This window comes from Sus scrofa, chromosome 1 (assembly GCF_054392235.1).
Source record: "Sus scrofa isolate SSC_HxYL_T2T_F1_AM1 chromosome 1, Sscrofa_HxYL_maternal_Yorkshire_Landrace_v2.0, whole genome shotgun sequence".
NCBI classification, from domain to species: domain Eukaryota; kingdom Metazoa; phylum Chordata; class Mammalia; order Artiodactyla; family Suidae; genus Sus; species Sus scrofa.
This window is the reverse complement of record NC_139383.1, coordinates 89,755,695-89,779,263: the sequence shown is the minus strand read 5'-3', so window position 1 is coordinate 89,779,263 and position 23,569 is coordinate 89,755,695. Positions and strand designations below refer to the sequence as shown.

The window sequence follows — 23,569 nt, the reverse complement described above, 5'->3', positions numbered from 1 at the left end:
CCTGAGAAAGTGGGAGGTGACAAATTTGAAAGAGAAGATGCAAGGAAGTCTTTAATGATATGTACATACACATATTGTATGTATGTAAAATCCTTTTCTTTTTTATTTTATTTTTGTCTGTTCTAGGGCTGCACCTGTGGCATATGAAGGTTCCCAGGCTAGAGCTCTAATCGGAGCTATAGCTACTAGCCTGTGCCAGAGCCACACCAATGCTAGATCCAAGCCACATCTGCAACCTACACCACAGCTCACTGCAATGCTGTACCCTTAACCCACTGAGTAAGACCAGGGATTGAACTGGCAACCTCATGGTTTCTAGTCATATTCGTTAACCACTGAGCTACAATGGGAACTCCTGTAAAATACTTTTTGATGCCTTCAATATCATGGAGAACCATTATCATAAAAATTATGCTTTTAAATTATTTAAAGGCATATATTAGTTAAATTAATAATATTAATTTTAATTATGGATTATCGTTATTACTATTCATTGGTTATTTTAATTATTATTCATTAATACTTGATCACTATAAAATTATCTAATGACCTTTTAATTAACACTTTAAAAGGGGAACATTATTTACTAAAGAGTGGGGAAAATGGCTACAGCAGTAAGGAGAAAAATAAAGTGAAATGAAATCCCATTCCACTTTATTTAATTCAAAAAGTATTTTCTGTGTGGCTACAGAGGGTAGGTAAATGCAATACTTGGTTTTGAGGTGATTCTAGTCCAGAAGAAGAGACAAAAATATAAGCCAGTTAGTTAAAACATGAGCAGTAATAATGACTGAAAGATTTCTACTGTTTGCACTTGTATCAAGATGAGAAGTAATGGCAGCAGAGAAGGAGGTAGTAAACTCTACAGAGTGGTGGTGGAGGGAAGAAATTAAACTTCCTTGAAGTAGTATTTGACCTGTAGGGCAGAAGGAGCACTGAAGCATCTTAAGAACGTAAACTTTCTGGACTTCAACTCAGTCATCTATAAAATGAAAGAATTCAACCAAATGAAGTCTCAGATTACTTTTAGCTTTAAAATATTGTTGCATGAAATAGGAGAGCTAACGCAAATATGTGGTGGCTTATTTAATTCTCATTGAGGGTTAATTCTGTTTATTTCTTAAAGTTCCAATGTGAATTTCTTAACTATTCCATTATTAATTTATACAAAAGTTTCAAAGACCAAATTAAGATGGAGAACATTTTAATTCAAAGTCCTTACAGTCTACTTAGAATAATGCATGTTGCATGACTTTTGAAGTCAGGCAAAGTTCAGTCCCTCACTCTGCCATTTATTGGGGGAAAGTCAGTGGGTCTCCATGAGGCATTCTGGACCCACAGCATCACCAGCAGACCCGAAGCATCACCAATGAATCCAAATCACACACATTCTCTGGCCTCAGCCCAGACTTCCTAAATCAGAAATACTCAGGCAGAAGCTAAAACTCAGAGCAATCTATTTTCCAACAGGCCCTCTGGGTGATATTGGCGCCCCCTAGCCTGTAGGAAACACTGATGTATGATTCAGGATCGATAACTTAATCTTTCCATGGAAGATGGAGAGTTAACACTTAACTTATACAGTGCTTGGCAGACTTTAATGACGTGGTATTTATTCCTTGGTCCTCAGCAGATGATAAAGATTCTTTTTTACTATCTCAATAATATTATAATAACCATTGCTATTTCCATGAAGAATGGAGGACCTAAGTTTAATACTCATGTCACTTCTTACAAACATAAATCTAAGTTTGTAAAACATGTGCTATTTCTTTAAAAGGGAGCGTCACACTTGGTGAAGGAAGTATCTCATTATCCAGAAGTGCTTTCTAGAAAACTCAATATGTTGGGCAATGATTTAACTTTCATTTCATTGGTGTGGGGCACTAAGTGTTCCTGGCATACATGAATCCCTTTGGCTTGTCTCCCTTTATTGCAGCTTAGAGAAAATCACTGGAAACCAGTGAGCCCTGGGGGACAGGTTTGGTATTATCATTTACTACTATGACTTTAAGCAAATTCCAGAACCATCATTTTTCTCATCTCTAAAATTGCAGTCATAGCATCTCCCCACTACTTGTGACAATCCAATGATGTACATATTAGTTAAATTCCTTTGTAAAACACACATTAGCTGGCACATCCAAGTTCAACAGAATTTGGTTATCATTCATTCATTGCATTTAACAAATACTTATTGAGCATTTAACAATAAGGTAGGCATTCTACTGGAAAATATTGCACAGAGACAAACCTGCCTTTGAGTTGAGTAATGTTGTAATTATCTGTGACTTTTTCATTCATGAAGCTAATGAACACTGTATATAAAAACTTATTTATTCCAGGAATGCTTTACCTCTTGGGAAAACTTAGCTTTAAAAGTTCCTGATTTGATAAGGGTTACATGAAATGGCAATTCATAAATATAACTGGGTACAGCTTTTTAGGAAAGCAATTTGTCAATATGTGTCAAGACTTAAATAATATACCCATTGATGTATAACTTTCATTTCTACGGCCCTCAGAACCTGTTCTAAGTAAATAATCAGGGATGTAACAAAAAAGATATGAAAATGCTTATTATCATTTTATTTGTAATAGTGAAAAATTGGAAATAATGCATAATAACAAGGGAAAGATTAAGTCAGTTATGTTAACAAGCATGGTGTAATATCATAGATGTTTTATATTTAATGAAGGGTTAAAATCCTCACAATGGAGTATTACCTAAAAAATAAAACTATGATAGATATAGTTAAAGAGATCCTAATTGAAGGATACATATTCAAAGGATAAAGATTTTAAGGAAATGTCCAGTCCTCAAAATAATGATGAAGAAATGAACCAAAGTAGGCCTTTTTGAATTTATAAATTTTCTAAAAATAAACATAGTTTTTCCTTTTATAATCAAAATTCCCTGCACTACCCTCTCATTGGGAATGACAGGAGCATTATCTCTTGCTTTCCTTTGCCAGCCTTTAAAGATGCAATCAGGGCCTCTGAAGAGATGTGTTATGTCCCTTATACACTAAGTGTGTTAAGTATTCAGCAGTCATCATGTAAATGAGGGCTATCTCTTCCCTGAGCAACTGAGTCAGTAACTTGTAGAAGCAGTTACTCATTTTGACAAATGTCACTATAAATACGACAAGATGCTTCACAGGTGAGCTTCCAGTAAGGTAATCTTTTCTTAGGTCTGGAATCAACCTACCACTTTTCTACTCCTACCTTACATATGGTTTCCTGGTGTCACAGCATTATTGGACAGAGCCTGTTAGCAGGATGTGTCTAAGATCCTTGGGCAACACTTTAGAAGGATTATTTAGGCATGAAAGGATGGAATAATGACATATTTTAACACAGTGACTCAACTTACACTAACTTAATGCTCCTAGATTTTGGAGTGGGCATAGTGAAAGCTCATTTGCAAAAGTTCTAAAAGTTTCAAAAATTAAAAAAAGAAAGTCATTTTAAAATATGGCACAGATGAACTTATCTATAAAACTGAAACAGACTCACAGACATAGAGAACGGACTTGTGGTTGCCAAGGGGAAGGTGGGAGGAAGTGGGATGAACAAGGAGTCTTGGGTTACTATCTAGATGTAAATTATTACATTTAGATTGGATAAGCAATGAGGTCCTGCTGTACAACACAGGGAACTATATCCAGTCTCTTGGGATAGACCATGATAGAAGGTAATATGAGAAAAAGACGGTATATACTTATGACTGTGTCACTTTGTACAGCAGAAATTGGCCCGACATTGTAAATTAATTATACTTTAACAAAAAAAAAATAAAAACAGAACTTTAATTTAAAGCAGTATTCCTTAACAAATATCATTCCGCCAAACTGGACTTATTTCTATGTTTGCAGAGGTTCATCTGCTATTAACTCTTGAAATAATTATTTTTAGGCAAATGGAGCATAATGTAATAACCATAGATTTTGAGAGAAAAGATTCTGAGTCTTGCCTCTCTCAGAAGATCTTGACAAGCTACATCTGCTTATCTCTCAATACATCATGAGTAAAATGAGAATACTAAAGCCTATCTCACAGAGTAATTTTGAGAATAAATTATTAAGAGTGTGAATGCTGAGTGCCTAGCATAGTGTAGCATATACTAGTTACTAAATATGTTGTAGTGGTTGCCATTTTGTTTTTAGTGTAAGAAAAGCTCCCAGATGTATTGGTTTTCTATCTTCTGGAGGTTGGTAAATACTTGCATCATTCTAATGAGAGGCAAAATACCAACTCAGGCTCAACTAATAATTAGCAAGGATTTCCCTCCTACATACCACCCCCATTCTGGGTCACCTTGAACAGTTCATGCTGCTGTGTAAATTTAAAATATGTTTGCTACATAGAATGGAGATGAATCTGAAAAAGAATATATACCTGAATCACTAACACACACAGGTGTATTAACTATACTTCAATTTAAAAATGGAGTTCCATCGTAGCACAGTGGAAATGACTAGGAACCATGAAGTTGCAATTTCCATCCATGGCCTTGCTCGGTGGGTTAAGGATCTGGTGTTGCCATGAGCTGTGGTGTAGGTCACAGACATATCTCGGATCTGGCATTGCTGTAGCTGTGGTGTGGGCTGGCGGCTGCAGCTCTGATTTGACCTCTAGCCTGGGAACCTCCATATGCCACAAGTGTGGCCCCAAAAGGCCTAAATAAATAAATAAATAAATAAATAAAATAAAAATGGTTAAAAAATATCCTCTCCCCTGAAAATGCCTCTCTGCATATTCTTCAACAGAGCTCAGGATTTTTATTGTCTTCAAGAAAACATGATTGTCCATAGAAAATATTAGCCAGAGGAAAGGAAACCAAGACCTTCAATAAACCTTTGGTACCTGTGAACAGATTTTGAAAACATCTCAGCAGTGTCTGCTTTTTCCAGCATCAAACTCTCCTTTTTCAGTACTTCATTTATGAGCACACGCGCACACACACACACGCACATGCACACAAGCATATATATAATATTTTCAGCTGTCATTCAGAGGAGCATGAAGATGGAAATAAATATGAGCCTCAAGTTGAATTCCAGTAAACAACTTGCCCCGCAAATTGTTCCAGGAAACCATTTGTCTCTATTTGGAAGCTCAAGGAATTTATGTACATGGTCCTGGATGCATTTGAAGTGAAAGCGTTTTAAAGCACTTATCCCTGGAAATAAAAAGGGTAGACAAATATATTAGTTTTTTTTTAATCTGTTTTTATGGAAGTCACCTGATTCATTCTTTGGCTTTTATACTTACAGACAGCCTTGTTGGGGGAGACTTTGCAGTGGATGGAAAATGGGAGCTATCTTCGTGCAGGTAATAAGACTGATTTTTCACTTGTGGCCACATTTTAGGTCCTACCCATTTGTGAAATAGACTCAAATATTCATTTTGATCCAAAGCCATGGCTAAAAAAACAAACAAAACAAAAAAACTCCTGGCTCTTTTGACCACATGCACAAATGATAAAAAATTTCCTTGGTTAGTACTGTTTCTCAACCGCCACATTTTTTTCTGCTATGTTGGAAGCTGGTTTTCCTTTTCTGACCTCTTTGCCAGAAGTCAGGATATTTTATTTTGTCACCAAGCTCCTAGGACAGTAATAATGGTAGTGATATTCATATCAAATTTGAAGGTTTCACAATGCTTTTGGAAATGATTTGTCCTAGTTTAGGCAGTAAGTTCCCCACAGTGGCCTCTCAAGAGCATGGTGTGATTTGCATTTCAGATTTGGTCACAAATGTTTGGCCCTGAAACACATCAGAGTGAAGAGTTTCTAATTCAAAGATATAAACTTCTGTGTTTGCTTATGTGTAGGTTTTTTTGTTTGCTTTGTTTTGTGGTTGTGGATAGGGACTTTTAAAGCCAGCTAGCACCCACCAATGTTTGGCTCTCAGGATTTTTGGCCACATGTGGATGTCCTTGGCACACGCACAAACTTAATCATTCTGTTGCCAAAACTCAGTCTCTGTGCACCAGCATTGAATTGAATCTCAAAGACAGAGTTTTGAGTGAACTCGAAATGAATAACTTTATTGCTTTGCTGGGAAAAGGGGACCACAGCAGGTAGTGCCCTCAAGACTGAGTATCTCCTCCTAGAGGGGTTGTAAAGAGTCCTGCAGTGTGTAAGGAGCAGGGCCTGATCTGCTCATGATCGCCTCTTCTGATTGGTTGGTGGAAAGGTCATTGAGATTAAGGTCAAGATCATCAACATTTTGGTTACAACCCATCCATGGTCTATGTTCATGTGGTGAGCAGTTTTCATCTGGTGGGGTTCTGCTTCCTGTAAAAAAATAACTTAGGAACACGTGTCAGGCCTTGATCTTTATTTTCCAGGGAACTGTGAGTTCAGTGATTCTGCTTTGGCAGATATACCATCTAAATTGTTACCAGTTCCTCAACCCAACAGCTATTCTTTGTTGGTTTCTATGTCTTTACCTTTCCCAATCATTAACTCCTTCTTTTTTTTTTTTTTTTGGTTTCTTTTTATGGACACATCTGCAGCATGTGGAAGTTCATGAGCCAGGGGTTGACTCAGAGCTGCAGCAGCTCTGGCTCCAGAGCTCCAGGCTGTATCTGTGACCTATAAAACATCTTGTGGCAATGCTGGATACTTAACCCACACAGGGAGTCTAGGGATCAAACCTGCATCCTCACAGAGACAATGCCAGGTCCTTAACCTGCTGGGCCACAGTTGGAACTCCTCCAATCATTAACTCTTGAGTCAGCCTTTTACTTTGAAAGACAAGGACACAGAGGCTTGTACATGTTTTCAATTCTTCAAGCTTCTTATTGGTGTCAAGTACTGCTCAGACTCCACAAAGCTGTAGCTGTGATAGGGATGGAATAGGAACAGGTAGTTATAGCATTCCCAGTAGAGGATCACAAATAGAGAGGGAAATCCAGTGGACATTGGGAGATCACTGTAAGTTAATAAATTGCTCAAAAGAGCCATCAGCACAAGGCAGACTTGCTTGACTAGTGGAGGCATTAAAAAGTGCCTTAGGTCATTGCATGGGGGATGAGATTAGGCCTGCATTCAGATTCAGACTAAGGGCAAGAGTTTGAAGACCACCCTTCTGCTGATTTTAATACACACCTTACCAGATACTAAGAAGGAACAACTACTCCCAAAAAGAAAGAGGCCAGCTTTTCCAACCCCCTTGGATGATAAAACTGTAGCCCACACAATCCTTGGGGCCGACCTTCCCTGCCTGCCCACTTGCATCTCTCACAAGCGTCCTATCCTAATAAATCTATTTCTTGCCTATCACTTTATCTCTTGCTGAATTCCTTCTGCATGGAGGCAGAAGTTTAGACCTCAGTAGTTTAGACATTGGGTGAATGCTAATTTAAAACGTGGATTCAAGTTCCAATCTGGGTTTTGGCAGGGTTCAAGTCCCAGCACTTGGGTTCAAGTCCCAGTTCGTGTTCTGGCTAGAGTCAGGCCATTAGTACTGTCAGTTTCAGCTGACCATAAATGAAGTCATCATAAACACATTTCTTTTCCTTTTTTCTTTTTGTCTTTTTTAGGGCTGTCCCCACAGCATAAGGAAGTTCCTAGGCTAGGGGTCAAATCAGAGCTGTAGCTGCCTATGCCACAGCCACAGCAATGACAGATCTGAGCCATGTCTGTGACCTACAAACCACATTTCATGGCAACTCCAGGTCCTTAACCCACTGAGTGAGGCCAGGGATCAAACGTGCATCCTCAAGGATGCTAGTCAGATTGGTTTCCACTGAGTCATGAAGGGAACTCCCATAAACACAGTTTTTTCCTGGGCTCCCTTTATCTAAAATGCTCTCTCACCCCTTCCTTTCAGAAAGCCTCTTGACTATGTCCCCTCTTTAATCCTGTGGTATCCATAGCCCAGGCTGCTTCCTGTGGTGCTCCAGTTAGAGCAGCAACTGCCCAGATGACCTGAATGGGTGAGGAAATGGGGCCTTTACATACTCTGCACTCAGACACACATGCCGTTGGCTCTGGGATGTAAGTTCTCTTCGGAAGGCAGGACAATTTTTATTTCCCAGCCTGAAAGTTAACTTGCTGTTACCTTCAAAGTGGCCATTGTTGGTCCATCTTGAAACCTGTTTCTTGCTTTCATCTTTGATCTTCTTGCCTCCTCTCTCCCATGTCCACTCCACCCCAAGCACGCTTCTTAGCTAGAGGCCTGATTCCTTGTCTGTTGACACCTGCTGCCCTGGGCTGTTGCCTGCATCCTTTCCTGTGGGTTTCTGATCCTTGTTTCTGATATTGTCCAAAGTTGCAGAGCCCCTTGATCAGGGACTCTTTTCTGAGCTTCCTGCTGGTGGAAGATTTCACAACTTGCTCACTGCTTTCTGCTGTGGTTGCTGCCAGGGGAGTTTTGAGTTGTAGAAATATTGGAGGAACAATAAGAACTGGGCTTTTATATTAAAAAGGAAAAAAAAAACATCTTTTGAAGTCTTCCCTTTAGTGATATTGGCCAGGTTGCCACCTAATCAATTAGACCAGATTTTTTGTGGGGGAGAGGGGGGGTCTGGTCCATGTTTGCAGAAAGATTCATATTCAGTAAGAATCTTTAGAAATTTGGCTTGATTTCAGTCATATAAATCACCATATTTTACTTTTATTCAATTTTGGTTTATTATCATTAATCCATTTTGTACCAGAAAGCAGACTATCAGTTGCTCTAGAGTAGTTCACATGATCTGGAAAGAAAGAAATCAGATTCCCTTGCACAAATATCATGTAACAGCCTAAGACCGAGAGAAATCCTGTGCTGAGCAGTACTGAAACATTTCCATCACTAGTGGGAGGTTACTCCAGGACTTATTCCTCAGCTGTGGTACCTGGCAGATGCCCTTTGGTACCCTGGCTTAGAAAGCAAAGTTAAGAAGACAACTCAGGCTTCCCTGGATGGAATATTATTTGGGGTCCTTATGAGATGGAGGGCCAGAGGGAAATATGGGGCCAAATTTGGGATAAAGATTTGCCCTCATGGAACAAATTTTCAGTAGCTACCTTGTATCAGGGGAATTCTGGAGTCACTTCTAATAGCTCTGCAGACCTGGTTGAGTAAATAACCTCCAGTGAGCTTTATTTTTCTCTCTGTGAGGAGGTGGTGATGGTGATATAATAATGGTTCTTTCACAGACTGTTGTAGCACCAATTGAGAGAGTGTATTCAAAAGCATTTTATACAACATATAGCTTTATTTACCCTATACCGAGAGCATTATACATGACCATAAACTACAAATATATTTGATTTTTAGTAATATTTCCTTCAATTACAGAGTTTGGTTATAAAAGCATAGCTGTTTCTTGAGCTTGTAAGCCTTAGTGAGTTTTTAGCTCTGCTTTAACCTGTTTTTTTTTTTTTTCTTCTTTTTTTTTCTTTTAACCTGTAATTTATCTTCTGCAAAGTGCTACGAACTGGCTGAGTGAGACCACATACTCCAAAGGGGTCATTCTTCACTGGAGGTCTATTTGCTAGAAGTAGTTGACAAGCTATTTTTTGTTCCTCGAGTAAATTATTTCCATTGGTTTTTATTAGTCAAAAGTCACAAGGACCAAATAAGTTCAAAAATAATGTTTATGCAGCCAGTATAATGCAAGGGTATTTATGGATGGGCTTCAACTAGTACAAATAAAATATTTGAGTATTTATCATTTTCACACAGTATTACAGCTTGGATTAATTTTCTGATGGATTCAAACTCACATATTTCTTTGAAATGCATCACATATTTTCCTCCATAACCCACATTTCAAAATCATTTAGGCTTTACTACTTCCAGCTCTCAAAGGCATTGTTACAAGGAAAGACATGCAAAATTATTGCAAAACGTATTCCCAGGAAATCCCTTATGCTTGTCAGTTGATAAAACATATATTACTCTTTAGTGTTTTCATCTGGTAAGGATTTAGATAGCCCTGACTTAGACAAAGTATTTTGTCTTTTTTTTTGCAAAAGGGTTTAAAATCCAAACATTTTATAAAATCTTCTGGTAGCTCTGTAGTAACAAAGGGCCAACACAGGTTTCTATTTCTAAGCCAAGTATGGAGAGATTGGGTATTTTTCCATTGCATTAAGTTTACAATATGAAAAGTTCAAAGAGAATGGCCAAGATGACCAATTCCTCTATATGGTGGTAAAAGGGAAGCACCCTTTGCAGTGTCTGCTGCTGTTAGACCTGGTTGACAAGGGTTTCAAGTACCCTTATACATCCAGTGTCAGAGAGTGGACAGAGCACAGGCTTTGGCCTTAGACAGAACTTGATTGGAATTCTTGGTTTGTCGTACTGGGGCCCAATTTCCCCATCTTTACTAGGTAGTGCTGTTCAGTTCATTTTTAATTTTTTTTATTTTTATTTTTTTGTCTTTTGTCTTTTTAGGGCCATACCTGCGGCATACGAAGTTTCCTGGGCTAAGGGTTGAATCGGAACTGTAGCTGCTGGCCTATGCCACAGCCATAGTAATGTGGGATCCAAGCCGTGTCTTCAACCTATGCCACAGCTCATGGCGACAGCAGATACTTAACCCACTGAGCAAGGCCTGGGATCAGACCCACATCCTCATGGATACCATTTGGGTTTGTTACCCACTGAGCCACAATGGGAACTGTGTTCAGTTTAAATGAAATATTCCATGTAAAGCACTAACACCTAGTGCCTGCCAAAACGGTGATGCTTAACAAATAGCAATTTTTTCCTTCCTGAGAATTCCCAAAGAAATTGTTAGTGTTAGCTCTAAGGTGAAGATGAGAAAGTCATGTATGTGTGCGAGGGAACAGCATCTGTGAATGGAAGAAGAAAGAGTCTTGAGTGGCACCTGCTGGGCTGCATCACCAGCTTCTAGAAGGTATCACCCTCCAGCCTTCCAGCCAGGAGTGAAGCTCCCTGTCTCTGGTCCCGTGAGTATACTGTTGGTGGTTATGGATAAATTCTACTGAGGTAACATGTGATAGCAGTCAATCTTCCCTTTGGTGAACTAGGAAAACAAAGTGAGAATCAGGATTCCATGCCCAATTATGTTCAAACTCTGGATGAAAGTATTCAGATTGTAATACTTCAATGTATAGAATTCAGTGTGGTGGAATTAGAATTCACCTATGCTAGCAGGACCTCTGAACTGTCTCTCATTAGATCTAGTTGATCCAGGATGCTCTGAAAATTGAAATCTCATTATTGATCTCAGAGTTGAAAGAAATCCTTTACTATTCAAAGAAAAAAAAACTACTTTATGAAAGTTCTGTTTTATTTGCAGCCTGAGGAGTCCTGGTTGCCCTCTTAGCCTAATGTAGTTGATAGTTGTTATTGTTCATTATTATGGAGAACTGCATCCAGAGTGGCATAACATGATGCAGTGGAATGACCTTCTGAATCAGCACGGGTGAAATCATTTTAAAAAAGAATTATTAATGCACTTTTTTTTCATTCATTATAAAGGGATGGAATATTTTCCATTTTCAATTAAAAGCATATTTAAAAGAACAGAATATAAATTTCTGTTTTGATGAAATGTAACGTAAAAGAGAAGTTTTCTTTAGCCTCTTGAGACCACTGACCTATATCAGCTTTTCAGATTATTCAATTTGAATATAAAATGATGAATTTGCTTGCATTTAGCTGTGGTGCACAGGGTTTATTTATACCTTTCAGTTCAGTTTCAAAAATTAAGTGTTTTAAGACAACTTCCACTGGGATGAAAACTCTGAGTCATTTTTTGTTTTATGATTGGAGATCCTATACAGCAAGAATATTAGTTTTGGATAATAATTCTATCAAATACAGCTATCAAATGGTATATAATTGTTGTATACACATCAACATCCCTTAGTAGTCTGTAAGGTTGCGTATTATATAAAGTTGTATATTCTCAGCCCTAACTCAGTATTAGGTAACTAATAGGGATTTAATTAATATTAAATTAAAGTAATTCTTATATGCTATTAAGGGGCAATATATATATTAATTAAGAAAAAATTTTCTTTTCAGAATTAGGCAATATAAGCATTTACTTGATCTTAGAGGTGAATTAAACTAAAATATCTTGTTGAAAATTTAAAAAAATATGAGGTTTTATTTAGGTAAATTTAAATATATTTATAAATTCTTGACTTAAAATAGTAATAAAATAAAGAAATCATGGTAGATATGGACTGTCTGTACAGTATTAAGATAATGCTATCATATAAGAATTAAAAATATAGTGAGAAAAACACTGTCCTGAATGTATGTGCATCATGATTATAAATCCAAATTCCTGATTTTTCTCTTCATTGGATGTTTAGAGATTATATAGAAAATGTGAAAAGATTATCTGTGGTCTATTTTTATACCAGAAGCAACTGTACCAAGTGAAAACTTAGAGTACTGGTTTCAATTGGAAGCTGGCCCTGCCTAATTAGGAGCATTTTCTGAAGTTGGAATTTTTTCTCACAATTTTTTTGCTATAATGAGTTGGATGAGCTATGATTCTTATTGAAACTTCTACTGTTTGTTGGAACAAACTTACACAAATAAAGTATTAGGCAGACAGGACTGATCTGGAACTTTCAGTTATGATTGAGTCAGTTCTAATAAAGACAGTCTTGAAAATTCTTTCTTACAGATTTCTTTTTATTACTCAATGAATTTTATTACATTTATTGTTGTACAATGATCATCACAACCCAGTTTTAGAGCATTTCAATCCCAAACCCCCAGAGCATCCCCCTACCCCTCAACCTGTCTCACTTGGAAACCATAAATTTGTCAAAGTCTGTGACTCAGTATCTCTTCTGCAAAGAAGTTCATTGTGTCCTTTTTTTAGATTCCACATGTAAGTGATAGCATATGATGTTGGTATCTTGCTGTCTGACTGACTTCACTTAGCATAATTTCTATGTCCGTCCATGTTGCTAAAAATGCTGCTATTTCATTCCTTTTAATGGCTGAGTAGTATTCCATTGTGTATATGTACCACCTCTTCCTTATCCACTCCTCTGTCAATGGGCATTTAGGTTGTTTCCATGTCTTGGCTATTGACCGATGTACATACTCCAATGAATGTTGGAGTACATGTATCTTTTCAAGTCATGGTTTTCTCTGGGTAGATACCCAGGAGTGGGAATGCTAGATCGAATGGTAGTTCTATTTTTAGTTTTCTGAGGGATCTGCATACTGCTTTCCACAGTGGTTGCACCAATTTACATTCCCACCAACAGTGTAAGAGGGTTCACTTTTTTCCACACACTTTCCAGCATTTATTGTTTGTAGATTTTTTGATGATGGCCATTCTGGCTGGTGTTGATTTGCATTTCTCTAATAATGAGTGATGTTGAACATCCTTTCATGGTTTTTTTTTTTTTTTTGGTCATCTGTAGGTCTTCTTTGGAGAACTGTCTGTTTAGATCTTCTGCCCATTTTTTTTTATGGGATTTTTTGCTTTTTTGGTAGTGAGCTCCAGAATGTGTTCATAAATTTTGGAGATGAATCCCTTGTCAGTCAATTCATTTGCAAAGATTTTTTCCCATTCTGTGGGTTGTCTTTTTGTTTTGTTTAGGTTTTCCTTTGCTGTGCAGAAACTTTTAAGTTTCATTAGGTCCCATTTGTTTATTTTTGTTTTTATCATCTATACTCTAAGAGATGGATCTGAGAAGATGTTGCTGGTGTTTCTGTCAGAGAGTGTTTGGCCTGTGTTTTGCTCTAAGAAGTTTATAGTGTCTGGTCTTATATCTAAGTCTTTAATCCATTTGGAGTTTATTTTTGTGTATGGTGTTAGGGAGTGTTCTAATTTCATTCTTTTCCATGTGGCTGTCCAGTTTTCCCAGCACCACTTATTGAAGGGGCTGTCTTTTCTCCATTGTATATTCTTGCCTCCTTTGTCATAGATTAGTTGGCTGTAGGTGTGTGGGCTTAATTATCCTGTTCCACTGATCTATATTTCTGTCTTTGTGCCAGTACTATACGGTTTTAAGGATTGTTGCTTTGTAGTACACTCTGAAGTCCGAGAGCCTGATTCCTCCAGCTCCATTTCTCTTTCTCAGGACGGCTTTGGCTATTCTGGGTCTTTTGTGCTTCCAAAGAAACTTTAAAATATTTTGTTAGAGTTCTTTGAAAAATGTCTTTGGTAATTTGATGGGGATTGCATTGACTCTGTATATTGCCTTAGGTAGTATAGTCATATTGATAATATTGATTCTTCCAATCTAAGAGCATGGTATGTCTTTCCATTTATTTGTGTCATCTTTGATTTCTTTCATCAATGTCTTATAGTTTTCAGAACACAAAACTTTTGTCACTTTAGGTAGGTTTATTCCTAAGTATTTTATTCTTTTGGATGCGATGGTAAATGAGATTGCTTCCCTAATTTTTCTTTCTGATCTTTCATTGTTAGTATATATAAATGCCATTGATTTCTGTGTATTAATTTTGTATCCTGTGACATTTTGCCAAATTCATGGATTTAGCTCTAACAGTTTTCTGGTAGAGTCTTTAGGATTCTCTGGGTATAGTATCATGTCATCTGCAAATAGTGATAGTTTTACTTCTTCCTTTCCAATTTGGATTCCTTTTATTTCTTTTACTTATCTCATTGCTGTGGCTAGGACTTCTAAACCATGTTGCAACTGAGAGCAGACATCCTTGTCTTGTTCCTGATCTCACTGGGAATTCTTTCAGATTTTCACATAGAGAATGATGTTAGCTGTGGGTTTGTCATATATGGCCTTTATCATGTTGAGGTAGGTACCCTTTATGCCCACTTTCTGAAGGGTTTTTATCAGAAATGGGTGTTGGATTTTGTCAAAGGCTTTTTCCGCATCTATTGAGAGGATCATATCGTTTTTATTCTCCAGTTTGTTAATGTGGTGTATCACACTGATGGATTTGTGGATATTGAAGAACACATGCATCCCTGGGATAAATCCCACTTGATCATGATGTATGATTCTTTTCATGTATTGTTGGATTTGGTTTGCTAATATTTCGTTGAGGATTTTCGCATTGATGTTCATAAGTGAAATTGGCCTGTAGTTTTCTTTTTTTGTGGAATCTTTGTCTGGTTTTGGTACCAGGGTGATGGTGGTCTCATAGAATGAGTTTGGGAGTATCCCTTCTTCTGCAATTTTTCTGAAATAGTTTCAGAAGGAGAGGTGTTTGCTCTTCTCTAAATGTTTGATAGAATTCGCCTGTGAAGCCATCTGGTCCTGGACTTTTGTTTGTTGGAAGTTTTTAAATCACAGTTTCAATTTCAGTTCTTGTGATTGGTCCGTTCATCTTTTCTATTTGGTCTCGGTTTGGAAGATTGTACTTTTCTAAGAATTTGTCCATTTCATCTAGGTTTTCTATTCTGTTGGCATATAGTTTCATGTAGTAGTCTCTTGTGATCCTTTGTATTTCTGTGATGTCTATTGTAACTTCTTTTTCATTTCTAATTTTATTGATTTGAGTCCTCTCTCTTTTTTGCTTGATAAGTCTGGCTAAGGGCTTATCAATTTTATTGCTCTTTTCAAAGAAGCAGCTTTTTGTTTCATTGATCTTTTCAAGCCTTTGCATTCTTCACACTGTTCTCTTTCCACTACCAGGTATAAACATGGGAAGTAGTGAACAAGATAAATCCACTCTAGAAGTTCCATTGAAGTTATAAAAGGGGACCATAAATCAGGAGAATTTCCCTATGGCTTAGGTGGCATTTGAATATGGATTTTGAAAAGAAGATTAAAAATAAATTCCAACATGCCATCAGAATGATACAAATATAAAGTTTCCACCACCTTTGAAGAAAAGATGAGTACATTAATTAAAGAGGTAGCAGTATAAAAACGTGTTTTCTAAATATTGGAATAAAGATCTGTTCTATTTTGAGTAAAAAGGAAATTGGCAATAAATTAACTTTATCAGTTTTTAAGGACAAGCAGATATTTGATGATAAATCTTCAACCAATGACCACCTCTGCTTTTTCTGGGAACAAAATTCTCTGTCAAACTTTACAAACTACTACTCAAATTCCTCTAAGACTCTTATTTGCCTTTTTTCTCCCCCCAACTGCCTGCCCTGGCCCCCACTCCAGCAGCATGCAGAAGTTCCCAGCTAGGGATCAAACCTAAGCCACAGCAGTGACCTGAGACACTGCTATGACAACACTGGATCCTTAACCCACTGCTCCCCCAGGGAACTCCCCAATTTCAAGTTTTAGTGCATGCATTGAGAACGGCTTAAAGGCTATACTTATTGCTTTGGGATTGTCAAGAATTTACCATTTGGGATAAGGTTTATTTTGGAATAGATATTACAATAAAAATCAATCTTCATTATTCACAGGGAAAGTTCTCAGTCATCATTTATTGTAGCCCTTCCTCAAGTCATTATCAATAGTCCTTTTTTAGATGTCACTATTCAAGGAATTAAGAGTTATAAGCTAAGATTTTCCATTAACAATAATATAGACATTAATCACCAGAACTCCAAGACTTAATCACTGGGGCAGAATGACCTGATGTTGACAGAGTAAATAAAATGCAAAAAAGTAAATTTATAAAAAAGAAAAAGAAAAAACGTGCATGTAAAACCATGCAAAGGAAATGCCCAGGCACCAGAAGCAAAGAGGGGACTCTGACAGAGATGTGAGCTGCTCCTGAGGAGGATGGATAGGTTGCAGGAATATCAGAGCTATCAGAATATCAGAGCAGGAATGTACAGAGACGGCTTCCCTTACCTGCAGTGCATAGAGCCTGTGATGAAGATAATAAGCTCAGTGTCTAAAATATGAACAAAATGAGGCTGAAGAAGCAGAACGAAAACATGAAAAACTTGATGTTAATTATAGTTAAATATTCAGAGAAGTGAAGGAATTTATTTACAAGCCAAGAACAGAAAAGGGTTAAAAAATTACTACCTAGAATTCTAGGAATAAAACGTCATCAGTGAGATTAAATTAAATATATTAGTTTATAGTGTATTAGATGTATATCTGAAGGAATTAAAAAACTGGAAGATCAGCCTAAGGAAATCAGTTAACCTGGTGTTTCTCTTAGTGTGGTTTGTAGGCTAATGTAGGTCTATCAACAGTTAACTAGACTGAGAAAAGATTAGGGCAGAAGTTGATCATTCTAAAGTACTCATTTAGAATATTTTGTAACTAGCTGACAGAATAATTTTATGTTGTTGAACCTAGTAACAAAAATGTTGGGGGTTGTCCTTTTTTTCTAATAATTCATTTTTTATAGTATTTTATAAAAGTATCTGGTCCTCTTTTTTCATAAAAAAATTATGAAAAACTCTACTAAATTAGCAAAGCAAATTTTTAGTTGACTGAAAAGTAGTGTTATTACTTAGTTAAACAAACATTAAATGTAGAAGATAAAGTCAACAAGAGAAATAAGTGTTATACATACATTGAAAAAAATAACGTGAATTTTTTAGGGATGTATGTGAAAACTTACAAAATTTAATTTAAAAGCTTTTATAATTTAATTAGGTTAAAATTATTTTGGTTTGGACATGCAAAGTTTTCTTAAATGATTATTCCTTAATATTTTAAAATAGAATATGTATTGTTTAGGAGCTAAAGATTTAGAATCAGAAAGACCTGGATTTGCATTATTCCAAGTTCTCTCCCTAAAGCTCTGTCTCATCATCAAAACAACAAGAAAAATAATAGCATCAGCCTTGTGGTATTATGGTTAGGGTTTTGTTTGTAAATTGAATATTAGCAAAGTGCTTTCCATAGGTAGAACTGACAAATAGGTAGAACTTCAGAATGCCAACACATTGTCATTATTCTTACCTTTATTATTGCTTTTACTGTTACTGTGTATTGTAAAGTTACGTATTTCAAGAGGTTGTGTCATTGCAGAAACTCATGGTGCTAAGATGTCATCAGCCATGATGACTGGGAAAAACTGTGTCTAAAGTTTTATTTCTGTTTTTTTCTTAACATTTAAGGACTTATGCCCTAACTAATGCCCTCAATTTTGTGGGGCTACAGCCTTTGTTTTTACCTTATTTAACTCCATTAACTGTATAATGCATTAAAACTCATGGTCTATTTGTTTCTTTGATAGAGAAATAGAGTGTTTCCATCCTTCATTTCCATACACAATTGGTCCTCCATACTCCCAGGTTCAGTATTTGTGGATCCTCAATCAACTGAGGATAGAAAACATTAAGAAAAAAATTCCCAATGCAAAACTTGAATTTGTCCTGTGCAGGCAACTGTTTACATAACATTTGAATTGTATTAAGAATTATAAGTACTCTAGAGATGATTTAAAGTATATGGGAGGGTGTGCATAGGTTATATATAAATACAATGGTCATTTTATATAAAGGATTAGAGCATGCCTGTCTGGATATTGGTATCAGAGGGAGTCTGGAACCAATCCCTCTGCAGATATAGAGGGACAACTGTGTTCTGTTTAGTACATTTGAAAATGTCAGAATTAAGAGATTTATGTCGTCAAATGGCATCAGTGTAAAGAGAATCAACTTGTTCAATTTGTTTATTTCAAACACTTTGGAAAAAAGTCTTCAGGTGAAAGATGGTACATAAATGCTGAATTTCAGGTACGTGACACTGAAGAGTTAAATGTAAATATCATCTCTATGAACAGAGATCAGAACTTTACGCAAATGGTAATGGTTTGGCACTGGGAATATTCAGTGTGATGAGGAAACATAGAAAAATGCTATAGTTTAATAGATTCTTTAGGAGGTAGGGCCGTCTGCCATGTTCCAATCTTTTCTATTTTTAGCTGGAACGTGGCAAGGGCTTTTTCAGTGTTTATGCTAGCTCAATCTTACATCGTTATCAAGTCAGAATGGCCACTTATGACAAATTATGGTCAATGACATGATCTCGTACCACCAGGAAGCTAGAGCCAGTGCCTTGGTTAGCCAAACTGTCCTTCAGTGCTTTGAAGGGCTGCAATGGGTTTATCTTTTTGCTGTATTTTATGGACTGTATTCTTTCTCTTTCTCTCTCTGTCCGAATATATTCTTGTTTGCTCATAGAACAATAAAAATAATACACATAGGGATGTCATACATTCAATGTGAGTCTAGATGGCCTGTAATTTGATGTTTGTTAATCCAGATCAGTGCAGTGGCACCCCAGAAAATGTGTCCTTAAACTGGTAACAGTGATTAACCTGATACCTAAAGCCACTCCTCTTGGAGGATTGGTTCTTCCTGAGTATTCCATTTGGCCAAGATTTGACATGAACCTTTTCTATGATAAAAATTGAATGTGTGGCTAGAATATTTATATTTTTGACAAATTTGCACTTGGGTTTAATTTCTAGGTACAGAGTTGAAGTCGCAGCTAAAACTGTGTTTTGAACTGCATTGAGTATACTTTAGGTGGCTGAGAATGGATGATTAAAAAGTTCCCTTCTGCTCAAGGACAATAGATCTGGTTATGAATTTGCATACTATCCCTGATGCAGTATGAAGATTGGAGAAGCTGAACTGAGAGAGTAGGAGAGTTGTAAATACAGGCGGATCTTTCCCAAATGTAAGCAATGTGAGAGAATGCTCTTAAAGTCCCCATGCTTTCATCTTCAGAAGGAAAGCTTTTTTGTTTAAGTGTGTGTTTGTTTTAACAAATGATCTCTGAAAAGGGATTTTGGTGAAGCACCAGTTTAAAGTTTATAATATCTCAGGAGGATTGCACTACTGCTTTTTTTTTTATTATTATTTTCCCACTGTACAGCAAGGGGGTCAGGTTATCCTTACATGTATACATTACAATTACATTTTTCCCCAAGCCTTTCTTCTGTTGCAACATGAGTATCTAGACAAAGTTCTCAATGCTATTCAGCAGGATCTCCTTGTAAATCTATTCGAAGTTGTGTCTGATAAGCCCAAGCTCCCGATCCCTCCCACTCCCTCCCCCTCCCATCAGGCAGCCACAAGTCTCTTCTCCAAGTCCATGATTTTCTTTTCTAAGGAGATGTTCATTTGTGCTTGATATTAGATTCCAGTTATAAGTGATATCATATGGTATTTGTCTTTGTCTTTCTGGCTCATTTCACTCAGGATGAGATTCTCTAGTTCCATCCGTGTTGCTGCAAATGGCATTATGTCATTCTTTTTTATGGCTGAGTAGTATTCCATTGTGTATATATACCACCTCTTCCAAATCCAATCATCTGTCGATGGACATTTGGGTTGTTTCCATGTCCTGGCTATTGTGAATAGTGCTGCAATGAACATGCGGGTGCACGTGTCTCTTTTAAGTAGAGTTTTGTCCGGATAGATGCCCAAGAGTGGGATTGCGGGGTCATATGGAAGTTCTATGTATAGATTTCTAAGGTATCTCCAAACTGTTCTCCGTAGTGGCTGTACCAGTTTACATTCCCACCAACAGTGCAGGAGGGTTCTCCACTACTGCTTTTGATATCCTGTCATTTGGTCCAGAATTTCTAGCATTGTTAGTGTTGAGGAAGATAAATATAATGTTTGATTCCAAAGGTAAAATGATTAACTTTGTAGTTTATTGATTTTTCCCTTAATGCTTTGTTTGCTTGGGAGTGATGCGGGCAGCTATACAATTCATATTTGGACTGAAACCTGCCATCTGGATTCTAGAGGAAGGAGGGATGGGAGGAGAAGCATTACCCTCTTTATCCCTGCAAATTCTTGAGGATGGATATTTTCACAATATACCAGAACCAAAAAACTAAGTTTAAATGAGTTGGATGGTCTTTTGATTTATTGCCCTTCTTTCTGCCAGCAAATTGGTTCTTCTGTGTGGGAAACGTAGATGAGGTAGCCTGAGAGCCAGGTTTCCATTTAATGTGAAGTTCATCCAAGTCTTGTTAGCTCTAAGAGAGAAGCCATTCTCTGGCTCTTTTCCTTTAGGTTTCTGGAGATTTACAACCCAAATTCTGTCATCCTTCTTCTCAGGTCAGAAATTTTAATTTGTGGATTTAAAGGTCATTGCTTGTGGATATAATTCTCTGTTATTTCTTAATACTCTTGATAGCAATGATGTTTAAAAGTATTAATTGTTGAATTTCATATCCTATAATTACATTAGCTTTGTATATTTTTGTCCATATTTGACATTTAACTTGCTTTGAATTTTTTTCTCATTTAAAATAGTTTTGGCTCATTTAAAAAGTATTATTAATGAAATATATTTTTATAAAAATTTATAAATCATACAATTATAAAGAGGAAATAACATATCCAAACTATAACACCTAGCAATAAATCATGGTTTGATGTATTTTTAGTTGTTTTTTTCTTACTATATGTTACATACCCATGAACACAACATACATATACATCTGTTTCACTCTAAATAGAGATCATACTCCATAAACAGGTGTCTTGTGTCTGTTCTTTCATTTTGTATCATAACAGTTTCCCATTTGGTATCATAAACAATCATAAATAAAATTTCTCATTTTATTATTTGCCAAAAACCATTTTTAATTGCTGCATGCAAGTTTTAATTTATATCTTCCCCTGGAATCCAAGGCAGCATTCAATCAAGTAGAAGAGCTAAGTGTGAGTTTTCTATCAGTTCAACAACTCGTTACCACAGAAACTTGTTGGTTATTTAATAATTCTACTTAGGTGCTTTGTGAGCCCATAAATATTAATATGTCAAAGATATGCTAAATAATTAACTAAGGGGTGTAGTTTCTAAGAGAACATTTGACAACTTCACTGAATTTACAGATCTGTGGATTTTTGATAAATGACTCAGTGATTAAACTCATTCTATCTAAAACAAATATTTATTGAGGCCTGCTGTGTCACGCACTATCACATATACTAGAAATAAATCAGTGAGCAAATTAAATTCCCTGACCTCTTGAAGCATATATTCTAGTGGGACACAAAAAAGAAACAAGTAAAAATTAAGTATAGATGTTTTTATTGGTAGATATAAGTCTCATTCCTTGAAGAATCATCTAGGGCAACTAGGAACGTGAGATAGGATGTGGGAGGCTACACACTGCTGCTTCAACCAGAACAACCACACATTTGTGGTATGTATGCTTCTGCAAAAGTTCATCTTTGGAGGAATGCCTTAGTTTCCTCTTTTGTGAAATGGATATACATAAAAATTCACAAGAGAAAGACAAATACCATATGATGTCCCTTATATGTGGAATCTAAAATATGGCAATTAACTTATCTGCAAAGACAGAAACTAACTCAGAGACATGGAGAACAGACTTGTGGTTTCCAAGTGTGGGGAGAGAATGAGGGTTGGAGTGGGAGTTTGGAGTTAGTAGATGCAAACTGTTACATTAAGAATGATAAGCAATGAGATCCTACTGTATAGCACAGGGAAGTATATCTGGTCTCTGGGGATAGACTACGGTGGAAGATAATATAAGAAAAGGAGTGTGTATATATATATATATATATATATATATATTATACATTCATTCATATATTATGCATTCATTATATATATATATGCAACTATAATAAAAAACAGTTCACATATCAGAAGCTTGTTTTATGAATTCAATGAATTTTATAGGGAAAATGCCTAGACTAGAGCATGTGGTGGTAGAAAATTTTTAGCTGTCCAATTATTATTGTTATTTGCACATCTTTGCCTGATATGAAATCTCCTCAGCTTCATGTGCTCTTTGATGTTTGCCTGTTGGCCACTAGAAGGTAAGTCCTAAAGGAACCAGACTAGATTTTGGGTGTTTTGTTCAGTGATTGTCTCCAGTTCCTGGAGCAAATATTCAAAATGTAGTTGTTGAATCCTATTAAGTTTTCTCTTTCCTTCCTGGATGGTTCTTTCCTTTCTCCTTGCTCTCAATACATATTTTGGTAGCCTTTCCTCCTTGTGACTTGATATTTCAATTATGATATAAGCATGGCCTTTAAATATATTAGACTGTTAGAACGGTATGTAAAATAAAAATACATTGGTCCAGAGGGAAAGCCTATGCACTTGACTACAAATTTCATGAAAACAGAGAACTTTTTTGCTAATAATTTTATGCCCAATGCTTGGCAGAGTGCATGGCCTACCATACAACACACAATTATTTTTGATGATTGAAAGAATGGACATGTTGATAAATAAAATAGCATGTTATCCTTTTGGCTACTTAGATTTGGGTTTTTGCACTGTGTTCGCTGGGGATACAGTTTTATGATAGAAAGTTCCACACAGGAAAAATATTTAACTACACGATAATACTGTTGTTATTTTACATAATCTGCTACATGTTGTGACAAGTTACCACAAAGTTTACAGAATTCAGACTCGTATATTTTTTTCATCCTTTGCTTTAAAGTTATTAATTATTCTAATTTCTAGCTTAGATAAAAGCAAAAAAAAAGTTTTAAAATAGGTTACAGAGTATGTAAAATGTTTGCTTTCAGAGCATCCTTAAAAGAAGAGTCACAAAATGTATGTGTGAGTCCATCTGTTTCTGCAAATTAAGTTGATTTGTCATCTTAAAAGCTGAGAAGCTATTTCAATTTACAGGGCCTAAAGACAGTAGTCACTCTCAGGGGAAATTTATTCACTTAAGGTAGAGCCACAGAATCTGCTAATTAGGGTCTTGATTTCTGAGGGCACATCCTATTT

At 36.4% G+C, this 23,569-nt stretch overlaps 1 long non-coding RNA gene across 2 annotated transcripts in view; it reads left to right on the top strand.

Annotated features, from left to right (window-relative positions):
- LOC146406183 (uncharacterized) overlaps positions 1-9,688 on the top strand; it is a 53,610-nt gene extending 43,922 nt beyond the window's left edge. The window contains exons 2-3 of one of the 2 annotated variants that reach the window (XR_014808023.1): positions 5,280-5,337; positions 9,430-9,688. This is a non-coding gene — a long non-coding RNA (uncharacterized LOC146406183). Of the gene's footprint in view, positions 1-5,279; positions 8,454-9,429 lie in introns of those variants that run through there. The other variant, XR_014808024.1, reaches the window with a different exon arrangement.
- Positions 9,689-23,569: the final 13,881 nt, after the last annotated feature.